Genomic DNA, 12,160 nt, shown 5'->3' with positions numbered 1-12,160 from the left:
AAGTTAGTAACTGACATCCCTAAAGATAGGAATCATTACAACTACTCTTTCGGACCTTTCTGACCAAAACCCAATAGTAATCTCCCCTTTATCTACATAGTTCATGTGATGTGTTGTAAAGATTTTATTACTTGATAGTATCTATATGGTTGTACTTGCTGACACATCAGGACAACATAGCTCCAAATGGGAGTTTATCTTCAAGGTAATCTAGTCTAATTTGGAGACTTCCATCACATGGCAGTGGTCTTCTAAGCAATCCTCAGTCACCACCAAAAGGGGGGAAAAAAAGCTATGTACCAATATAAAATGAATGTGCACTGTACTTGCATTTAAAATTAGTGGGAACTGATAGCAGGGAGGGTAACTGAATGCAATAGGCTGTCACCACCACACACCAGCACCACCACCAAGAAAAAAAAAATCCAGTTCTTCCTTAGCCTCAATGTATTTGGAAGGTATCATGCTCTGGAAGCCCCCTCTCTACAGCTACAGTTACCTACAAAATTTGTATGGTCATTTGTTCAAATTAGGCTTAGAAGGCAGCAGGATGAACATGGGATGAAGCCAGGACTCAGTGTTTCAGGAACTTAGCCTGCTTCTACAGCATAAACTGGAATTCTGCATGGACTCTGGTGGCAGCAGGTCTCTCACAATAGCTGGACAACTTGCTGAAACCAGTCCTAGAGCTTGCATTTTCATATGCACTGAACTGACTTGCATATTTTACAGTTATTCCTACTTCTGACATACCTCTGCTGCAGCGCCCTTTGATTGCATTCTAGCAGGCAACATTCACTCCACTGTAATAATCACAGAATGCTTTGCTCCACCTAAGAAACTAAGCAACTGATGGTTTAGTGTACATGATGTTGATTTAAGCTTTTTTGGAGCAATGCTGCACAGAGCTTGCCTTTAACTAAGTCTACTGAAGTCAATAAAGAACAATACATAACACCATGTTTTAACTTGTTCTTTCTGTAGGAATTCTGCTAAGAGCTGCTCTGTTTCCTCCCAAACAAATCATGTTATAAAACAATAACTCAGTTTTTAAGTGCTATCTGCTATACAGAAGAGAGAGCTTTTCAAAATCTATAGAAATATAATATAAGGAACACTGCAAATGGAAAGTTCTTTAAAAAAAGGAAATTACACACAAATTATTTGCCTTTCTCAATTTTAATCACATTATTGGCTTCTTAAGCACAGGCTACTGGTGTGCAGCCTATGGATAACAAGGAAGGAAATTATGGACTTTTAACAACAAACATTATCTACTTAATAAAAGACTACTATTTAGTCTTACAAGACAATGTATTTTGTTGTATTAATTGAGAATCTAACAGGAATTGGAGTTGTTCAGGATTTTGCAGAACTTTGTGTCATATTTATTTAACACAAAAGATTTCTTCATGTTGGTAAGGAGTCGTTTAAAAAAATGACCACATTTTGAAGCACAGGGACAGATTATTTTTCCACTTGTCTCTGTTTCTGCCTTATACTGTTTAAAGAAAAACTCATTAGTTTTAAGTACTGTTTCAAGGAAGAACAAAGACAGTAAGAGCTTCTGTCTTTTCCTTGTTTTTCCTTTATTTTAAGGAATCAATGTGCTGAGAGAGAGTGACAGCAGTCCAGAGAGACCTGTAAGGGTCTCACATAACCCCAGCACTATGTCTAGTCCAAATTGCTCTCATATCCATGGCCAACCTAGTTTTATTGAATGTATAGCTAAGCTGCCTCCTTAGAAAATATTTCTAACTTACAGTGTAGATGCTGAATTACATGATCTCTGTTCAACATGCAAGCTTATACAGAACTTACATATAAAAAAAGTCTATATTTTTTGTTGGAATAATATTTTTACATACCATGCTGCTTCTGGATTTTTTAAATCAGTTAATACTGGAAAACCACAAATTTTTTTCTTTGCTTTAAAGCAAACACATTTTTAAAACATGTGAAATGTTTGTTTTCAAATCCATTAATGCATTATATACAAGTGCCTTTTAATAACTGTACCTTGATAGCAGTTCAATTCCCTTCACCTTTTCCCTCTAGTTTGGGATACTCAGAGCATTTTCTTTAGTCTATTGCAGAGTTTACTCCATGATACGTATACGAAAAATGCAGGCTAGCAATGGGTGCTGAGGAAGGGGTTAACTTTCAGCTTCAATAAGACATTCCCCATTTAGAAATACAGATATGTGTTTCGTATGTCTCAAAAGAAAACTTTCTAGGTCATTCCAGTAAATTGAAATACATCTTTTGATTTTGAAACACACTGTTTCTACTGAAATTGCCAACACAGTGCTTTCTTATTTCCAACATGGAAGACATTAAAAAAAATTTTTTTTTCTTAAGATACTGCGATTTCACAACTTCCTTATTTTCATGCATCTTTACTTCTGTAATGTCAACATCTCTGTATCTGGATCATCAATGGTTACTGAAGCAAATACACAAAGTGGCAGAGCTAAAGAAAGGCCAAATTCCACACTTGGCCTGCCAGGGGAACTCCTTCTACTGCAAGGGTTACTCAGAGTTCAGCATGCATGGAATAAACACAGAATACTTTATTATGCATCCTGCTTTCCAGACTGCTGCTCCCCTGCCCTCCATCATTAAAGCAATAGTACTGTATTTTAAATACAGATTATGTAGTTTGCCCCAGGTCATATGAGATGGGATTAGTAGCCAGAAATCCTGATTCACTGCTGTCTGTTAAAACAATAGACACCCCTCCATCTTTCAGATATAATGGTTTCTCCAGCACTTTGCCCTGTATCTCCACTGATTTTCCTGAAGTGTATTAACCTCCATCTATTGCACTTGTAAAGCCTGGTGCTTTATTTGTGCACATAAACCCCATGCACAATTAAATTCTGCTGTTCCAAGGGATTCCTTCAGCTGCAGTTCCTGAATCTCTGTTAAAGGGAACATTAAATTTAGATACTACTATTTTTTTTTGAAGGCACATCTGTTTTGCGGTTGACTTTTTTTTATATTTTAAAATCATGTTTGCTAGTTCCCTCCAATCTCCCTCACTCTCTCAAGCTTTTCCTCTATTCTATTCTCCTGTAGCTCACCTGAAGAGAAGATGGAACAGACAGCTATCTGGTGATGATGATAAACTATTTGCTACCCCAGTAAGCCAAGCAAACAAGGATTTTGTCTTAAAGAATTTCAAAGGCAGATATGAGAAACCAGTATTTGAGTAAATTTTTCTTAATGTGCCACACTGAAAATACTGATGCAGGTTAATTGTGCAAGAAGAGGAAGAGTTTGAAAATGTGCGATGCAGAGAAGGATGCATTTCTTTCCTTGAAATATGAGAAAGGCCAGTTTTCTTTGCATATAAGTACTTTTTTGGGCTTCAGTTATGCTTTGATGTGTATGATTCACAGTAACATCTCACTGCGTATTTTACAATCTGAAATTGTTTATATTTCCTTAGATACCTTTAACAGGATAAATAAATATACTTTTGTAGCAGAGAAAATACATACATCTCACATACCATTTCTTCACCATCTCCAAAACAAACAGATCTTTGCATCTGCTTGTTCTATTAACTGTTTTTATTACATCTAGCCTGTAGTGTCCCTCTTCAATGGTTTTATTTATTCTTGAGTTGGTCAACAATAAATTTGCTGCTATTAATCGAACAACACTGACATAAAACTGGGAAAATGAGACTATGTAGTTAACAGCCATGATTTTATCTTTAAACCTGGAATAAGCCATATTTCTCTTACAGCTTCCTTCCGGAATCAGAAGGAAAATCTTGAAAACACTTCAAAATCTGAACTTCCACTTGGAAGTTTCTTTACTTCATAGTACCAAACAACAGCTCTTTCCCTCCTAAATGATAGGAAAGCAGCAGGGAACAAAAAACTAAACAATGATAATTGTTTTTTTGTTTTAAAGTTCATTTTTACCTAAACTTGCATTTTTTGAATGGCTCAGTTTGGTAACACATACAGCTCACCATTCTCAGGATGCTAAAAATTTGGATGTTTAGTTCAGTGACTGGATAGGGTGCCAACTTCCCAATATTCTGGGTCCTCAGACAGAAAATGCTTTGACAAAGTTTGCACAAAGTTTAAAAACCAGTTGCATCCACCATTAATGCAGGATTCTAGTGCTCAGGATTATCCTCGTGACTCCCCTGGTGAGCATGCTGAGGTGGTTCTAAAACCAGTCTGAATTTCTGTGAATATTTCTACAGAGTAGGCATGGCCTTTCAGAGCAGACTCTGAAAATGAGGTAGAGACATCTGTGTCATAACCTATACTGCCATCTAGTGATAAAGCTTTAATTCTGCTTCTTAGCTGAACAAACGTTCAAGTACGCCACAGATGGACTTCTGTGCCAAAATCTGTGGCTTATAAGGCCAGTTGCAGATTGTGTCCCAAAAGACGGGAGGTTTAAAGAAACCAAAATACTTAAGGTCTTCCTGCATGATACTGGAATTTTCGTCGTATTTACAAAATTCGAGATATAGGCAGATTATTAAATATACTGATTGAAAATGCTACACTGTGCTTGTTTAACAGCAAGTCTTCCACCCACCTTCAAAGCTCTTTTTTTGCTAGAAGCACCTGATGAGATTCTGTAAACAAGCCACTATCATCTTTGCTTGAGTTTACTCTCTGCTAACACAAAGGGGCTCTGTTTGGCTTCAGGTTGCCAAGGACTATCTTGCAACACAATATTGCCTTGGTTCAAGGTGGGCTGCCTTTTGCTTTCATTGTGCTTGTTTTTTTCATTTTACTTCTTGGTAGAATGCAAAATTCTTCATGCAGAATAAGCCATGATAATGATTCCTGCATGCAAAGACAGGATGACGGCAAGATCAGGCTTTATCATAAAAATCCCTCTCAACTTGCTAATGCAGAGAGAAGTGTGATGAGGACATTCTGATATTGATTTGAACTGCAAGGTCTGTCTCCAAGGACTGAAATACAAATTTCTTCAGCCCTTTGTGATTATTAATTACTAATTCTTTACAGTTCTAGTACACTTTTCTCTTGAAGCTGTCAATATCCCTTACAAATAATATGTTGCAAAGGCCAGAGGAATTGAGCTAGTACTTTTCTCAAGGTCAGAGAGTGATGTCTGTGGGTCCACTACTGCTTAGCACACCTGAAAATTAGCTCTCACCTTCTCTTATGACAGTTGAGTTTCTATTGTGATCTGTTGTGATTACAGGATAGTTCTCAAGGGTATGCTGGATATAAACCACCATCCTGTTGTATTCTGGAGCCTGTAAAACAGGCAGGCTGAGACAATTGTTTGAAGAGAAATAAATATCATTTATCCTGCTCTATTCACCTCCTTTGAATGTTAGACTCATGCAAGTCTGTGATGCTTTACATACCAATATTAACTATTTCATTACTTTCATTTTGGCAGATGGGATAGGGGAGAAAAAAATGCTGAAAGAGAGAAGAGATGTGTAAGAAGGCTAACATATGGAAAAAATAGAAATAATTTTTATTTCTATATAATACAAATACAAATAATACAAAACGGGTGCAGGTCTCCCACTGAGTGATACTGGAATCAGCAATAAAACACTTCATAATTAACAGTGACTGAAGCTATACTTAGAGGATTAAATCTCTGGTTTGCCTACATTTTTATGCCTAGCTTTCCTCTTGCCACCTGTGGAAATGCTAATACTTAAAGGTACCATGTATGAGGAGAGGATGAAAGAACTGGGTCTCTTCAGCTTGGAGAAATGAAGACAAAGGGGAGACCTTATTGCATTCTACAACTACCTCACTGGAGGAAAGAGAAAAGATGGAGTCAGACACTTCTCAGAGGCACCGTGATAAGAGGAGGAAGAACTGACACAACTGGGAATATGAGAAATTCTATTACCTATTATGAATTTTTTTTTTTTTTTAAACCATGAGGCTGGTGAAATATTGGAACAGGTGGCCCAGGGAGGTTGTGGAATCTCCATCCTTAGTACTGGGTCAAGACTCAAGTAGAGATGGCCCTGACCATCTAAACTTTAAGGTATCATGCCTTTAACTAGACATGTTTTGAGTGGGGGGTCGGACTAGATGACCTCTGGAGGTCCCTTCCAATCTGAATTACGAGTCTATGACAATACAATCAACCATTTCTACCTTGGCTGCTAAGCCAAATGAAAAATGTCCTTTGGCCACAAATGAAACTCACAACATAGTAGGAAAATACAAGCATGAAACAGATTCTGCTTCTTTGGCGCATCTCTCAAAAGTTATACTTGGCACAAACCTGGAAAATAATTTTCAAATGTTTTAAACCACTTAGTTAATTCCTTTATCAAGGATTCAAAATAGTCTAAATCACCTTGATATTTTTGTTTGCTACTATGCAAATGAACTTTGACAAAGTTAGTTTACCAAAACTCTTAGCTTACTAGAAAATGTAGTAATTAAATAAACCTTTATAACAGTAATTTGGTAAGATGATAAAAGCAACACAATCATTTGAAAATATTGCAGGAAACAAAAAAAAAATATTGGAAATGTTAAAAAAAAATATCAAAAAGACCATACTCATTCAAAATAAAAAAATGTTTTTCTGCAGACGAACATCATCCTCTGAGAGCATACATCTCAAAAGTCCTAATCTTTGTGAAAAGATGATTCACTATAAAAATACACCTCCACTGCTTCACAATGCCTTAAAGTTATTGCTATCTCCGGGAACTGGCATAGAGAAAAAAATTAAGTTTTGCTAATCGCACATGCCTGGACTGTGATGCAAAATCTGGGTGCATAATATGGATTTTAAAACCAAGGGGAATCTATTGGTTTCCATTGTTGACTTCAAAAACATCAATCTGCATTTCTATACTGCTTTTCTACAAGCAATTTGTACTCTTAGGCCCAGTTTACACCTTGGTTTTGTGTTTTTTTTTTATCTGCACTGTTGGCACACAGCATTACTATTTGTAACCTACGTGTCACTAAGAGCTCTTTGGCCAGAGGCATTTAGACCTTCTGTGCCCTAACTCTTCACAGCTGCATCACTGCCACTGCCTCCAGCTTCCTCTCCTAGAAGAAATGCTTATTAGATTATTGTTACATGCTGCTATTCCTGTGCTTGCACAAAGGCTGACCAGAGGGCTATACAGAATATCTGCTTTCCCTCGCCTCTTCAGGCTTCCTCAAAGCTGAAAAGTAGTTTGCTCAGAAAAGATGTATGGACTATGTAGGTCCTGCATAAAGGAGTAATTCCTGCAGAGAAGTACAGAAACACTACGGTGGCTATTGGTCACTGAGTGATGTTCACAAGGGCGGAAGCAGCAGGAGAGGTTTTTGTCCAGACCCTGTATTTAGGGACTGAAGGAAAGCAGAAATGTAGACTGGTGTGGGAAGCCACAGTGAGAGGTTTCACGTCTCTTCTTTATTACTGAGGAAGGATGATCAAGCTAGAATTGATTTATATGGGCTCATCACAGCACACAAAGTCAGGAAGAGAAATGGCTTGAACCAGCTTCATAGCATCTTGCTGCTGTGCACTGGATAAGCTTACAAGTAGGAGACAGGCAAGCTGAGAACAACCACTGCAGGTCCCCCTCTGCTCAGTTGCTGGTAACCGGAATCACAACTAACTGAAATAGCAGTGAACAGTAAAATCCTTTCAGTACTAATTTTCAGTCTTCTGTTTGAGAAGGAATCCTCCTACAACAATGGTATTTTTTTGAAAGGTTTGTTTTTGCCCAGTCAGTGCCTTCTCTTTTAAGTCATTGTGACCTACATACAGACATGATCCAAATAAAAAATTAAAGAGAAATAGAGCTGTGAAAGAGAAAGTGACATTGCTTGGCTGAGCCAGCTCTGGAGTTACTGTGGCCTCTGTATTATTTTTTTCACACAGGGTCAGATATGAGTTTATATAATTTTTGTTTGTTTGTTTTCTTCATTATCATAATGAATGTTTAAATATCTCTCTCTCAAAAAAAAATCTAGAGTTTACCTACTGAAGGTGGCATTGATGGACACACCCTTGCTAGTGTTGTTATCCTGATATTAAAACAAAGCCAAAAAAAAGCCTGGAGTTACGTCTGTCTGAGTAAAACACAGGACTGAGGCACACAATTAAGTTACTGTGAGTTAACACATTACCACTGAGCCACAGTAACCGATACAAGGGTTCCCTTAGCTGCTTGCCAACGTGCAGTACAACATGTTAGCTTAAATCATTTTTACCAAGATGCTTTGATGAGGTTTGGATGGCACAAGAAATTACTCTAGTGATATGGAATCCAACCCCTGCTATAACTTACATTTAAATCAAGATTGGTAGGATCATTACTACCTGATGACTGTTCATTAAGCCTGGGTGAGATAAAATTTGCTAGTCAGTTCAACTCGCAGCGGCTGGAGACTTGCTGCAAACTGATTTCATAGCACAAAGGTCTATTCCATTTGGAATAACTCAGGCTATAAACTGATCTCTGGATCACTGGCTGGAAGCAGAGTTGTGCTGCTGTTCCAGAACATGCAATTCACTACCACAGCTGGCACCATTTTGACAAACAGAAAAATAAACAAGAACCAAACTGCTCTGAAGGATCCTCTGCTTTGTGATTTGTCCCTGCAGGTCAGGGCTGTATCTCGCCAGTATAGCAAGAAGCGCTGTCAGGGCTCGTGATATACCTGCACTCTGGGTATAAACAAAGAAGTGCAGATCCCACTGCTGTCAGTCTGGCACCTTTCACTAGCCCTACATTACTCAGCAGTTAGCAGAGAGAAACAACAGGCATTTCAGCACAGTGAAGGAGAAGCAGCTGGCTAGAGGATGAAGGAATAGAAAGAAGCAATTATACTATTATGGCTATCAAACAAGACCACATCACTCTTACTTGTGCTTGGGGGTGCAAGGCCAGCTCATATCCACCTTTGCTGCTGATTGTTTTTTTGACAGAAATTGCTCCCTAAACAGCCATGTTCAGTGATTATTTGTCTCCTTCCTTCTTCCTCTGATTACAGCCAGACTGGGATATCCCTGATCCGCATAGAAATGAATATTTTAAAAGTCAGTGCTGTCCTCAAAGGGGCTTGTGCACCATTAGGTCTCCAGATTTACTGCACTAGCAAAGAACAGTGTAGTAATGAGGTAGCAGCAATAGGCTACAAATGAGGAGAAAAGAACTAAAAGAAAAGGATTTTGTCTTGGTACATACCTGACTGTAAATTAAAATTATTATTGAGGTCCAGCCTTTATACAAGGAATTTTCACCAAATTTTGTAACCATACTCATAGAGCCAACTCCGTATTATAGTAACTCTTCTTGATTCTTGACTCAGCACCTGCACTGTATTTTGCCTATGATCATGAACAGCCAGGAAGCACTACTATCAAAAAATAAAGCATATTTAAACATGACTTTTGATGTGTTACTGTGTTATATCAAGTTCTCCTGTTTTCTAGGTCTCTGCATGAGACATTTTCCCACAGCTAACAGCAGTTTGTGCAAAATAGTAACTATTCCCTGTGGTATATGACAGTAGCACAGATTCTCCCAGAACTATTGAGAAAGCACAGTTATTAATTGCAATATGTGTACCCAGGCCAATACAGTTGGCAACAAAAATGCTAATGAATGCACGGAACTGTGTTCTCACTGTGTAAGACATGTCACAGCCTCATCACCTGCCTTCAGAGTTTTAAGTCCACTGCCTATTTCCACGTTGTTAATTATCCTAGTCTCCCCTCAAAAGAATGTTCGAGTCCAAGCCACAGCTCAAACCTATTCCCTTCTGGGTGTATTGTTTTACATTAATCCAAAAACAATCGCATAACATAAGTATCGGTCCATTTTTCCTCCCCATTCATAGCTCTCGTACCTCTCTTCTGGCCATTCCCCAGCTCTGCTAACAGAAGAGCCCTGAAACCCAGTTATATTCTGCCTTGACTCACTGGGTGGACCTTCTCTTCCATTCAGACATATAAAGCTCTGTGGTTGCTTTATGCCTGTAATGACTGTCTCTACTTGCTTTGCTCTCTGCATTGACTCATTTTTTCCATCATTTGGGAATGATTCAAGAGCTTATTTTGGCTTGACCAGATCTGACTCACCCTGGGTGACTTCAGAAATTAGAATCAAATTGAGATTGGTGTCGAAGAAGCAAAACTATAGTCAAATTTTAACTACAGTCTCTCTACTGATGCGACAAAGAATTCCTGGCCTCCAATCTGAATGCAGAAGCAGTATTTATCTGGTCTATCACTGGTCCAAGCCTACACCAATCAGCCAATTTGATTTTATTCTGAGGGAAAAACATAATGAGTATCATGAATCCTTTTTTTATTAAATTTATGCCACAGAGGAAAAAACCCTTACAATTACAAAAATTTCACTGTACCACAGAGATAAAAATTTAAGAAACCCATTCATACATATATACGAGCCCATGATGAAAAACCAGACAAAGAGTATCAAATTTACCCAATTACATTGTATTAAAATAGACGTCGGTGTTCTGAACTATAAAATACTACTTTGTTTTAATAGAGTGGCTTACACAAGCATTTAAAACTTTCATACATGAGACAGTTGCAAAGTCTGTTCTATGTCTGCAAGTACAGGATAGGCCATGTTATGAAATATGCATAAAGGGACACTGCCAGGTGAAAAACATTGGGCAAAATTCCAAGGGCTTTACTGCGTACTTGTTCAGTTCTTTGCTGGGCAAACTCCTGTTGAAATCGATGGGAATTTTGCCTGAGCAGAGAACAAGGAATGTAATACTCAAAAACAAGCAAACAAACAAAAAATGTATTGCAAAAAAGTTGGATTATTAAAAATACAAAATGGTACAATAGTAAAGTCTAATGTACTACTTATGATTATGCAGTTAGTGAGACTTATGCAATCTCTCAGCCTAGGTTGTGAAAATAAGTGTTCGGTTTTTTTCTGATTAATTCCATTCTGTTCAACATTTGATAAGATGCTATTATTGCGTGTGAGCTACCAACGTTTCTTTATTAAAAAATCAAAACAAAATTTCTATTGAAAAAGAAGTAATGGATTGGATTTAGGTTTGGAAAAGCTTAGTATCCAAATCCTAAAGGAGCAGAATTTGACCTCTCTACAACTTGATTGCAGCACCTCATCAGCTAAGGGTGTCAATGCCAAATGATTGCTGTCTTTACGCATTTCAAGGACCTTAAGAACTTCCTAACTTTTGCACGAGGGCAACCCTTTGGGAAAAAAGAAGTTAGAGGAACGCTAAAGTTTAGGTAGGTAGTTTTTCTTCTGGAGCCATCAGTAGTTTAGACATCTAACGTAAAAAACTGTAACTAGCTGTCTTTTTTTCAAGAGAGCCTCAGTGAAAGTAATTTGATAGCACAAGGCAACTAAATAACTACATAAATCATGTTATAACAACATGTATCACATCAGAAGTTGCTCCTATATGCATCTTCCTCAAAGGTATGGAGGATGCTTTGTGATGATTGATTATATTCCAATTATTGAATTTTAAACAATACTGATTTTTACATCTTTGATTCTTCATCTTCCTTCTTCTTTTCCTTCCCCTGCACTGCTAAGATATTTGGCTGCTTTAGCTTTTATGCAGAATCCTAACTGCAACTTCTCCATTATCATTAAGAGATAGCATGATTTAATTCTGTTAATTCTTTTGGGATGCAGATCCTTACATTGCATTGCATTGCATGATTCACCATACCTCATTTACTATAGAAATGTGTCACTTGACAGGATACATAATGAAATTCAAGTTGCATTTCAGAACATTTTTGCCATTCGAATGGATGCCAAAGCAGAACAAACTGACCCCGCCCAGACATATACTAGACTGAAGTACAAGAACTGGTGATGGAACATTCAGTAAACATAACATCTAACCAACATAGTAATCAATTGCAGGGCGGTGAAAGTAATACTAAATGCCAGTGGTGCTCCAACATTAATTATCTAGACTGCAGAACTCAAAAACACAAAGAATGAACCCTGTATGAAGTGCAGATTGCTTGGAAGCAGCATTGCTATTTTAAATAATTCTCAGTCTTTCCCCCATAATAAATAGAATGACGTGCTACAGTTCATTTGTTTTTCTAACAGTTTTCCCTCTCTTTTTATTCCATTAGTTAGGTTGAGCCTAAATAGAGGAATCCTATAATCTTG

The 12,160-nt window shown here is 37.7% G+C and overlaps 1 protein-coding gene across 7 annotated transcripts in view; it reads right to left on the bottom strand.

Moving 5' to 3' along the window:
* Window positions 1-12,160, bottom strand: part of FABP6 (fatty acid binding protein 6) — a 46,246-nt gene that overhangs the window by 14,383 nt on the left and 19,703 nt on the right. The gene's annotated exons all lie outside the window — the stretch shown is intronic.

This window comes from Mycteria americana, chromosome 8, assembly GCF_035582795.1.
Source record: "Mycteria americana isolate JAX WOST 10 ecotype Jacksonville Zoo and Gardens chromosome 8, USCA_MyAme_1.0, whole genome shotgun sequence".
In the NCBI taxonomy this organism is placed as follows: domain Eukaryota; kingdom Metazoa; phylum Chordata; class Aves; order Ciconiiformes; family Ciconiidae; genus Mycteria; species Mycteria americana.
This window is presented reverse-complemented; position numbering and strand designations above follow the sequence as displayed.